This window comes from Anneissia japonica, unplaced genomic scaffold (assembly GCF_011630105.1).
Source record: "Anneissia japonica isolate Jap-2015-1 unplaced genomic scaffold, ASM1163010v1 scaffold287960_len3192837_cov198, whole genome shotgun sequence".
NCBI lineage: Eukaryota > Metazoa > Echinodermata > Crinoidea > Comatulida > Comatulidae > Anneissia > Anneissia japonica.
This window is the reverse complement of record NW_022712725.1, coordinates 2,770,762-2,783,260: the sequence shown is the minus strand read 5'-3', so window position 1 is coordinate 2,783,260 and position 12,499 is coordinate 2,770,762.

Below are 12,499 nucleotides of genomic sequence, written 5' to 3'. Positions count from 1 at the left end.
ATATTATTCAATAAACCCTTTATTTAACATTTTAAATAGACATTTAAGACCACCCCGAACACTCGCTATTACAGATTATTCTTATGTTTACCATATTTATCACAAAATGTTTACCGAAGACTAGACATTATGCCTATGAAGTCCTGGAAAAGAATTTGCTGAGGATAAGAGGTTAAAACCTACAGACGATTTAAAATGAGTAGTGAATATACTTTGACTTAATTTATCCTTCGTAATTATTATATATTAACCTTGATTTCCAAAAAAATCGTGAGTGGATTTCCCGTACGATTAAAAATCGCAACGGTACTGGGTTTGGTCTACAGGAGTTCGTGCTTCGAACAGGTCATTACATTCATAGAAGAAGCCTTTTGATGGAGAAAGTGTACCGGTACCTTTTTAGCAAAGGTTTGCCTAGGTCGAAACTAACTCCGGCTAAATAAAATTGATTATAAGATTGAAAAATATAAATCTTATTATTGTAGTAGTGTATGTACATGTTTAAATTATTGTTATTTATTCGTTAACGTCATTATATTTACATTTAAATTTAATGTATTGTTTAAGTATGAATTACTATGTCCATGTAAAAGTGTATTTTTTTCGAATTATGAAAAGTGTAGGCTGTGGCACCGATACCTCTGACGATTAGTGCCCAAAATTGTTTACGAAAACGTAATGCAATAATAGCATATTGACTACTAGGCCTATTTTATATTTTCGGAAATATTTCAGCCGCTCCGAATCTCTTTCCTATTCTTCCTTCTTCCTTTATTCTTTCACAATTTAATGTTTTATTCATATTTTCGATAATGTTATACACTCACATGATAGAGTCACTCATTTAGTTAGGCCTAGGCTAGACCTCGACTATGCCTATTAATTACTAGGCCTATATTATTTAAAATATACAATTTTAATAGAAAAGATTAATTTTACATAGACAGTAATTCATACTTAAACAATACATTAAATTTAAATGTAAATATAATGGCGTTAACAAATAATTAAATATAATTTAAACGTGTACATAGTATCACTACTAGCCTACTACAATAATAAGATTAATATCATTGGTGGTGCCAGCGGAGGGGGCCGGGGCAGCCCCCTTCCGTCAGGGAAAGCTTGTTCCCCCCGGCCGTCAGGGAGAAAAATCTCAATTCGTGTGGGGAGAAAAAAAATTATGTGTATTTTCTACATATTAGTAAACTCTAAAATCGATTTAATAAGCCTTTGAAACCCCTAAATTGTAAAAATTTACGGGGGCTTCAGGCCCCCAGGACCACTTCAAAACCTTATAATCGAAGCTCGACCACGCCGCCAAGTTTGCTTTCGTCGGGGAAATCTGAATCCTCGTCGGGGCATCGGCCCCTCCGTCGGGGACTTCGCTCCCCCTCCCCTCGTCGGGCAAATCCTGGCGCCAGCCCTACCTCCAATCGGATTCGACAGTCCTTATAGTATTGAAATTCATAAGCCATCTCTAAGATGTGGTGGTGGCTGTCTCTTATACACATCTAGATGTGTATAAGAGACAGGTATATAATGGTTTTGGTTGGCATCGTGCCGCCTCTAAGCCGATTTTAACTAATAAATGCTCAAAGCACTTAAATTCCACAAAAGCAGCGCAGATACCTTCACCAAAATGTAATTGCCGAGAGTCACAATACATCAGCCGCACAATTAATGGTTTTGAGTTCTACAATTGCTTACCTGTATCGCAGTAAAGTATAATTTATATTGGCACTTACTTTAAAACATGTGGCACACACCAGTACGATGCTGCGTCCATATAGAAAATACAGGCTTACAAATAGGTCATTATGTAGAAATACAGCAATGATAATAAAATAAAAAAAATGAACATTATTGAGTAAAACCCCCAATTAAAATTAGTTATGAGTTATCCTGCTGTAAGTAGAAATAATAAAATGCTTATTCGATTAAAAGCCACATATAGTATAGGGCCTTACTCCTGAGCCCGTTTAAAACAAACACAAAATGTGCGTTTTACTAAATGAAATAGTTTGATGGTTAAAGAAAAATTTCCAGCCATGACTTTGGACTTGTAATTTCATGCTATGTGATCTACAGATGATGAGAGGAATAATGGAACATATCAAACAGTAAGATCCATTCCATCGGGTATCTTTTATATATATTATTATACTTAATCTGTTTATTCTCGAAACGTATGCCTACGTGTGGAAGCCACTTGTAAAAACATTGGCGTCTGGTCATAATGAGTTTACTTATCATCGCTGTATAGGCTTAGACAAATATAAATTACAAAGCTTGAAAATGATTTTGACATTTGGATAGTCGCCATTATTTTTGATTTTTTGTTTAGGGTAAAATTAACAAGTTCTTTTTCATCGTCCGTACCCTATTGAAAATCATAACAAATGGTAAGACGTACAACAACAGTCAATAACAGACGAAAGGAGAACACCCGACGTGGCACTCAGGTTTTTTTTTTTTTTTTTAGAAAAGCCAGAATACCTCTTCAGTTCAGAAAAACTTTTGACTTACTATAAGTCTAAATTATCGAAACGTGGTCAAAGTTCTCTCTTTATTTTACATCCTAAATTATTATCAATATTAACTGCAAAACTAATCATCATTAAACAAATTACTCACATGCCACTCAGCAATTTACAGTGGGTGATTTGTTTACACGTAAGCTACATTAGATTTCTGTAATACTTCATCACAACTTCTAGGTTAGAATATACTGATGCAATGTTATTCAAATTTATAAAATGAAAACATTGTTTTTGAAATTCATTCTTATCGTCGTTATTTATGTATGAACTGAACCTGTCCGAGTTTCAAAGTTATATCTCTTATATGCTACAATAACCATTGCAATATTACTGTAGTAAAATGTATGCCATCTTGAATATAATACAGTAATACCTAAACATATCTGATCATATTCAGTATTGTATTTGCTTCTAATATATATTTTAGTGGACAGTAGTGACGTCATAAAATACTGATATGTCACATTGCTGATTGGACGGGTTGCTGCATGGTTTCTACTACGAATTCAGCACGATCACATTCAATGAATTTAAAGCGGTTGTGGCGTCCGATTACTGTAACTCTATAATGAATGAAACATAATTAATTTTTTTTTATACAAACAAAATATGCAACGTAGATATAAGGACAATAGTCACATGATATAAAAAACAAAAGCATGCATTTTAGAGGATATAGAATAATTGTTGATAACTTAAGACATTGGCTTAATACGTCTTATTAACTAGAATTTAATGCGGGCACCCACTGCGTCGTACGAGCGTCGTACGACAAAATACAACTCCACTCCCTCTGACCCGACGCCTCCTGTTGATTGCCGGTTGCAGTCTGAAAGTAAAAACGATCCGTTGTGCTCGCGTCGTCGCGCTGCGTTTTCCATAGACTCGCGTCGGCCGACGGCCGTCAGGCGCAGTGATTGCCCGGCTTTAAAAGTGAGAAATACGGTACTGTACTCACTCCTGTTACTGATAAAAGTTTTTAAACATATATTTTAATTCATCAATAACAGATTCGGTGCTGAACTGAAAAAAAGATGCTTTAATAGCAAAAGGATTAACTATCTACAAGTAGTTCATTCAAGTGAATGAGTTTCTGTGGTTTTTTTTTTCTAGGGCAAAGATCAAAATGTTTTATAGCCTTTAGTGAAATGTTGTTGAATATGTACAGTATCCAGTGCGATGCTGTTGAATAAGAGTTCAGATTGGGTGACTTGTTAACATTTTCCCAACGAAACTGTATGAAGTCGTACTGAGTATACGTACGTGTTAATTTCATATTGTTGTTAGTGTTGTAGAAATTATATGCGAATACCATCGATCACGTTACACATTATCAATCACAGTTCATAACCTGACTGCCGGCAGCCAAAGCTCTATAAAACTCTATAGGTACGGTAAGTCTGCAAATAGACAACTAAAATAATGCAACTATGTAGGTCTAATGTGTTTACTCATCATTACAGGATTTTTAGATTCTTTTTCCTAAAAATATTAATTACTCGTAATACTACTGTGTAACCAATTAAGCCTGTGGTTTAACCTTTGTTGTTTTAACCATTACATCAGTCGATAGTTCAATACGCAAACTAAATCTTTGAGTTAGTTAATGGACACAGTCGCCAGCAATTTTTAGAAATCAGCAGTTACATTTTCTATAGCAAATTGTGTTCAATGTGTTTTTCTTGCTTTTGTATCGCAATCCAAGAATGGAAACTCCATCACCATCAATATCATTACGGTAGGTTTTGTCTTCTTCTTATCAACGGTTGGATGTCACGTATTGATAACGTATACGTTAGCTATTATATGTATGGTTGCTTGTTCTAAACTCTGCTGATAATAACTATATGATATTCCAGTTCTTTTCTTTATTTCGTCTCTCCATTAGCATCTTGGTCTACAGTACCTCTGCCTCATTTTGCATTAAAGTTTCCCTAAATCTATTTTGCACTGTCGTATCATTTTAACAAAGTGTAGCCTATGTATTTTTTCTGTTCATACTGTGAAAAGTTTTAATTTGTTTAAACTTAATTGTAACTTTCACTCGAAACTCTTTTGATCTAAGAAATAATATATACCAACCTCAAGAAATCAGCCATTTTTTTTAAATATAAATTTAAATTTTTACATGAAAATAGCGCTTTAGTGTGTTATTCACACTGCAGCCAGACTTTCCATGTAAATTCATTTTTTATCTTGATAATGGATTCTGGTTAACTATCGGACTGTGGAAGATTTTAATAATTAGTGTCTAGAGACAAATTTAATAACGGAAGATTATGGCAAACTTCTCCTCACGGAAGATAGGTCTCTCAGATACGTCTGCAAGCGCGATATGTATTATATCCATCAACCTCACTAGGCGTTTTATGCGGCGACTTGGGAATTTCATCTATTACCATTAAAGAATATGAAACGCAGGGATTTAAATTAAACAACAGTAGCAATTGTGATCTTTCAATGCCAAATTATGAGGGTTAATATATTAATTGGTTGACATTAAAAAAAAAAAATGAGAATACTCATAGAAGACAGCTAAATGATTTCAGATTTTATTACCAGTAGTTCACGTCAGTAAGTCGCAAATGTCGTTGATTCAACTACGGTAACGACTTTCGTAATCCGTAGAGCATTGTCGATATTTTAAACTTTCATTTTGTCAAATTAGGGTACGGTAGTTTATAATATCTGCAGATGTTACAGAATATATAGAAACAGTTACATGTTGATTTATGATGCCTTGATAATATTTCCATATTTATCATTTAATGCAGAGTATAATTTAATAGCAAAAAATATTGTTATTAAGTTTTCTAACTGTCTCCGCTATCATAACAAGGAGTATTTGTATTCTAAACATAGGCTATTGGGCATTTGTTTGAGTAGCGTATACACTATTCATCAATCTATCACTCGCGGAGCCAACGACTTAAAAGGTCTCATTCGAGACAGTCCGCTTGCATTTCAGTCATAAAACAAACAGGGAACCAATGTTATGTAAGAATATCCACGGTTTAGGGCACCCACACTGGCTATCATCAGTTTAGCCAGAGAGGAGTCAATTAAAATGTACTACTATTATCTGTCATGAGCTACATAAAAATATATAAATTCCATATTTTAATTGCCTATTAGTATATTTAGTTACGTTATTAACGTACAATAATAATTTGAGTGACGGGCAGTTAGTATACCCTTTCTGCGTAGATCCTAATTTTTTTCTTTTTGCAATTATTTTGTAGTGTATTTACATTTCTACAGTCTTTCTCTGAAGTTAATAACTTTTTTTTTCTTTTGTGGGGATAACCCACCTTTATTTTCCATTGTCTCTTTTTTTCAATAATTTTCTGTTTTATACTTATCTATATTTCCTAAAGTGAATAAATATGGAAACTCATTGAGTATCCTCATATTTTTATGGACATACAGTATTTCATCATGAATTATAGGCGTCACATTAGGTATATTCATATATTTACATTTTTTTTTATTTCTGTTTAAATAAAATTACGCCCCTTGTATTCATGCTTCCAAAAGAATTTCTTATGAACGAACGTTCAAACCATGGTATCATGAAATACATGTCACCTAGTGTCACCTCATACGTACACTCCATCATGAATTATGGTCATTGTAAATAATCTACTGTATACATAATTTTAATAAATTTTTGAAGTTTTCCCCGATTTTGTTTTTCTTTTTAGCAGACAGTAAATATTTAGGCTAAGCTACTCTCTGATTTTAAGCGACTGAGATAAGATTCCATTAAATGTTGTGTACTAAAATTACAACTTTATACTATGGTATGAAATTTCAATGGACTGTAATTGATGGAACGCCATTTTGGCATTTCAAAGTCATAAAACCAATTTTTGTGTCTACTGCCCGCTCTCTAGAGCCCGTTTGATAACATTTTTCCAAGTGGTTTTAGATCTTCTTTCTGTGTCTTCTATGTGTGGGGTTTCCAATTATAAGGAAGTTAGAAGACTATTGCTATTTTTTAATAATCTTTTATGAGTTAACTTTATTTAGGTAACAGCAATGCAAATTTGTAGAAATACAACATGTTATGAAATTGTAATACAATGATTAAACAGATAGGCCTAATTCTATGAACTTTTTTTTTTTTTTTGCATGCGTACAATTTGTGTGTTTCTGCAATGTTTTTGGTAATGGATTGCCACATATTAGCAAAACGTGCCTAGTATTGTACAAGATTAAAAAACAAAATTGGTTAACCATGCCAGTACTACTACTGCTGCTGCTACTATCTACTACCACTATACTAATGCTACACTACTAAGGCCTACTATACTTGGTAAATTATATTTTGAAATCTTTTAATTTATAACACTACATTGATTGCTAAGTGTTCAATTTCGACATACGAGTCACAGGTGATTTGGTGCTTTATCAAGAATCTGATGTCAATTCCATATTCCAGGTACAATAAAAATGTAGACATGGTGTTGTATTAAAAATAATATAGCCCGGACAATAATACAGTGTAAGAAACACTTAGTTTATATTGATGACTAACAGTCGTCAATCCCTATAGAATATGACAGTTATTGATTGCAAAATTAATGATATTTAAAAAAAAAAGTTACTTGACCGTTTTTCAAAAACAGCCCGGCGGATAATATTGTAAATACTGATCATTTTTTTACAAATTATATTGATCAAATCCGTATGAAAGAAGAAATTTATTGACTGCAAACAATCTTTATTTAATTTCAGTTGACCATATTTTTATATTTTGAATAAAAAAAACAACTTACCTCGACATTGGTTTGAGTCATTGTAAATATATCGACCAACTAATTCTTGATAAATGTTGTTATAAGCTCTAGGTCCTATTTAAAACGCTTACCAGCTGAAATATAATCAGCATCAATTTCCTATGTCAGCATAATACACATTATATCGTTTCCTCAACGAAGTTAAAGAAAACACACAAAAATGTTTTAAATGAAGACATACGATTTATCACGAAACTGAACAAAGCCATGTTTAAATACATATCAACCCCAGATACTTAACTGGAGTAGATATTGCAGTCACCTCACCAATTACTCTGATTTCCTTAGGACATGCTACCCCGCATCCAGACACACCATTTGTAAATACTGTAAGTATGGAAATATCGGAAAGAGGGGTTTTATACATCTCTGTTATAACTTGGCCTATAAGGCCAACTCCAATTATATCAAATTATGTAACTCAAGATGTTGTGCCTCAGAAAGTAATATGGAACGTGATTAATCGGGGTAAATTCATACTGTGCATCATAGGAGACAACAAATTAATTGAGATCAGAAGAGCGATAGGCCTTAGTACCAATGGAAGCTAGTTCTTAGCCACTTTGCTTCTTGTTTATATTTGATTGCTTTCATATGGAAGCCAGCTTTCCACTAGATGACCGAATTGATGTAAATGCCCGCAGTGCCTTGGTTTTTATAAAATTGCTGCACAGGTATCGGAAAACTGCAGTAATAACACTATAGCAACAGTGTAGAGATTTTATGGAAACCAGGTTGAATCGTGGAGCCTTTCCGATTGTCTGAGACAACTACGCAGTGTAAAAATTTAGTGAAAACACTGTATCGACAGTGTAGCGATTTTATGGAAACCATGTTGAACCGTGGAGTCTTTCCGATTGCAACGGAGACAACTACACAGTGTAACGAAGACAGTGAAAACACTGTATCGACAGTGTAGCGATTTTCCGATTGCCTCTGAGACGACAGCGCAGTTTAATGAATGCAGTGAAAATACAGTATCGACAGTGTAGCGATGTTATGAAAACCAGGTTGAATCTTGGAGCCTTTCCGATTGAACCGGAGACATTTACGCAGTGTAACGAATACAGTGAAAACACTGTATCGACAGTGTAGCGATTTTTAGGAAACCAGGTTGAATCATGGAACCTTTCAGATTGCCTCTGCGACAACTACGCAGCGATGTATACAGAAAATACTGTCTCGACAGAGAAGTGATTTTATGGAAACCGGTGCTTAATAGACTAGCTACTGGCCACATTCGCAACAAACATTATCTGTGAGCTTCATTATCATAGATCTGTTGTATGACAAACATTTTCGAAGTTTATACTGTCTTTTTGTTTTAAAATAAGTAAGCATTGTTGCATTTTTTGAAGAACATAAAGAACCAATCATATTGCTTTCTAGAACCAGTCCAGGATGTCTCTTAATCCAATCAGCAGTGGGGGTGGGGGTCCACGGTGACCCCCTGCTAGCCATTGACCATAAGTCTATATATATATTAAGAGACTAGAAAACAATGTTTTTGATTTCTTCTTTTTTCTGCTCAGTATAAGATTAGGATTGATAATAAAACGTTTCGCTGCAAATCAATTACCAATATATTTTGTCTTAATCCTTTGTTATTCTGATTAAATAATTACCGGTATTTATTCTTATTACGCAAAGCAAACAAATAAGTAAGTGTCATTATAAATTAATGTCTTATCTCATACATTAATTTGTTTTCAGGTTAACATAATGCCAATCCATTAGAACACTATCAGCCTTTAACTATAAAAATTGATTGCTTTGTGAAAAAATGTTTTTCACGGCAGTAGCCAAGCTCAGTTTAGCTAAACTGGCGGTAATCACAGAGCATTAACTATTGAACTACAGTAACCCATAGGTGCCTGTTCAATTTAATCTCTGCTCACCTAGTATTTTTAAGAAGTATTGACATGCAATACATATTGGTTAGAATATAAAATTCATTAATATTTGCCTAAAAAAATCTATCGTAGAAAATTAAGGCCACTAATATCAGTATCAGTAGGGATGATAATAAAGTGTTGTTAAAAACGTATCGTCCCCATTGGGATTTGAACCCAGTATAGGCCCTGTCTCTTATACACATCTAGATGTGTATAAGAGACAGAAGGTTCTGGGTTCAAATCCTGGTTGGTTCATATTTTTTTCTCCACACTCGCGGAAACGAGTAAATATAAAGAGGTTCAACAGTAGGTTTCATTAGACATTTTATTACTATTTAGTTTCGTGTCACATATAATGGCGCAACACTCTTCAGGCTGTGATGTAATTACCATTCAGTACTCTGTTGATGATAATTGCAAAACGTTCAAACGTTTCTTTGTTATACTAAACATATAGGCCTACTGTATTTATACACACGTTGTATAATGTATTCTCATGTTTTAATGAAAACCTAAAATTCTGAGTGTTGCCACAACGCTTCCTAACACATCATGGGCAAATTCGTCCTGATTCTTATTGCAAAACTATATCTGGTGACATTTCGACAACAAATATGTAATGACCATTTCCTCTGGAATCTATGCTTTCAAAATTGTTTGAGCTAATTCTTTTTGGTTTCTGTAAAAATAATCTTGAAACTGATTGCCGTCCGTTTGCGTTCAAGCCAAATCACTCCTCAGAGACATAATTTTGTTCTCAAAGAAATCATTGGATATTACCAACGGAGTAGTAGACCAGTTTATACTATTTTTCAGACGCGAGTCGTTGGTCATTATTCGACAAGTTTAGGAGAAACGTTCTGTTATTTATTGTTAGAATCGTAGAGAATGGTATTTTAACACAGGTGTTTCTGTTCGGTAGGGACCGTACAGTATTTCTAGAGTGTTTAATGTTTCTGAAGAGGTATGGCATGATTGAGTAAAGTCCTTTTTCTGTTAAATATTTACTTAAATCTCCGAGACAACTATATAGTTGTTTCAGCTTGAATGATCTCAGCATTAATCTCTGTAATACAAGATATGGATGTAATGGTAAACTAACATTTTGGTCATTTGTTTTACGCTGATGTTATAGTGTTGACGGCGCCGTCCCTGTATGGTTCGCTGTATCTTGTATTGTATGAGAATTATGTTGTTGAGCACATTAACTATAATGACCAAAAGTCATCACCATGTATTGAGTTTATCACACTTGTTAATAAACACATGGATTTCCTAAATCCGAGTCTAAAGGTAATGACACTATGAGAATTATGTATTACATCTTTTTGCATATGGTATTATTGATCCAAACGATTAGTTTGATCTAAAAACGCAAGTTAGATCAAGTTAGTGCATGAAAGTGCTTTTGATAATTTGCTAAATATTGTTAGCAACTACTGTAAATGTGTCTTAATTCCATATTTTACCAGGTTTATTATTCTACGCTTTGGTCAAGTTATATCTCTATACAACAAATAACAGATTTTTTTTTGTTTTAATTTAGCCTATAGGCCTAGCTGGTCGTGCTGCACTTTGCGTTCAAAATAATAATTATTATATAGGAAATCGGAAAATTCGGGCTGGGCCCCCGGGGACCCGCGACAGCTGTAGTGCAGTGCCACACAACTTAACTTCAACATAGCGGACACATAGGCCTACGGATAAAAACATTGCCCTTAACCAGCCTTACTTTCAATATGAGGGTTATTCGAGGTGCCAACTGATCAGACTCCAGTTAAAAAACCGACGTTTGAACCGGGGTTTTCATCAGAAGAAGCAGAAACAATAACTCTCAGCCAACCGCTCAGCATTTTATTCCGGTAATTCTGTTTGCATATTTGGAAAAGTAGGTAATACAGAATTAGCGAGTTTCTCAGCTAGTCAAACGCTCCATCCATCCATCAGTCATTGATCAAAACATTTAAAAGACCCAATTCAGAAGGTTCACTACGTAAATTCTTCAAAGTAAGTGTCAGCCATAACTGAAATTAAGTGCTTTGTAACTTTGTGATTTAGGATACAATGTCTCCGGATCGAAGATGATAATTCATTCCAAACCATCACGAAGCTTAATTGTTGAGTGTAGATAAATCATTGGATGCAATACCGTCCAAATATTAACCATCGCTCACATCCTACGATTAAAAGTACACGTTTGAAAAGAGTAATTTAAAGTGTCAATACCGTTGCCAATTAATCTAAAGATAAGTGCGGCCGTGTATTAAGCCCAAGAATTCTTGCTTGATTTTTATTGTATTTATCTGATTTCAGACTTATTGATTTCTCGACTAACGCGAAATCATGTCATTTATAATAAGTACCACATTCCATTAGAAACGCCATTTAGCAGAAAATATATTCAGGGTAATAAAGCTAATTTATTGTGTGAAATTAACAGTTACAAGTTAAACGTATTAAATTAAATGCATAGAAACGCTTTAAGATATACTCTCTGTCGAAGCAGTAGAAGGAAAAAAGTCAAAAATTCGATTAAAAGATAATAATTGCTAGTTTAAAAATGATCAAATAATAAAATAAGACAAAGATACAAACAAATATTAAAATCATGCTCATTTAAAGTATTTTACTAAGAAAATCTTGAAAATTATAACCAGTCAATTGGAAATATAATTTTACCTGATCGTGCTAATATGTTCTTTAATTTTTCATTTGTTTTAAGAGTTCCCTCATATCTGTTAATGATTTTACTTCTGCTGTCTGTTACCGAACTGTTATTTATTTTATAGTCTCCCACATATTGAATATAATCCAAAAAGACCCAGCATGTGTCCTGAAATTTCTAAAGTTTAGAGCGCTGTTAACTGCGAATGTGAGATAAGGAGGAATAGGTTAATCGTTGGGGACATCTTGTGTTTTACATTGACGCTAATAACTTGCATATCATAGGCCTATATCTATACCAAAAAAGCATCTCAAATAATCATTTTTCTTTGCTCGTCATGTATTGTCCTCTTTAGTCATTGTCTCATTAAAATGAGGACATTTTATTTGTTCTGTTTTGTTAATATTAGTACCGTACAATTCTGTTTCTATTATTATGATGTATGCAGCTGCCCTTTACAATCATATTTTTATGTTCTTGTGAATAACTTTCAAGAAAACTATTCCCAGTCGTTTTTAGATTTTTGTCTAGATTTTATCTTGATTTTCCCCACCAATCCATATAACATAAAAAATTATAAATAATATATATATA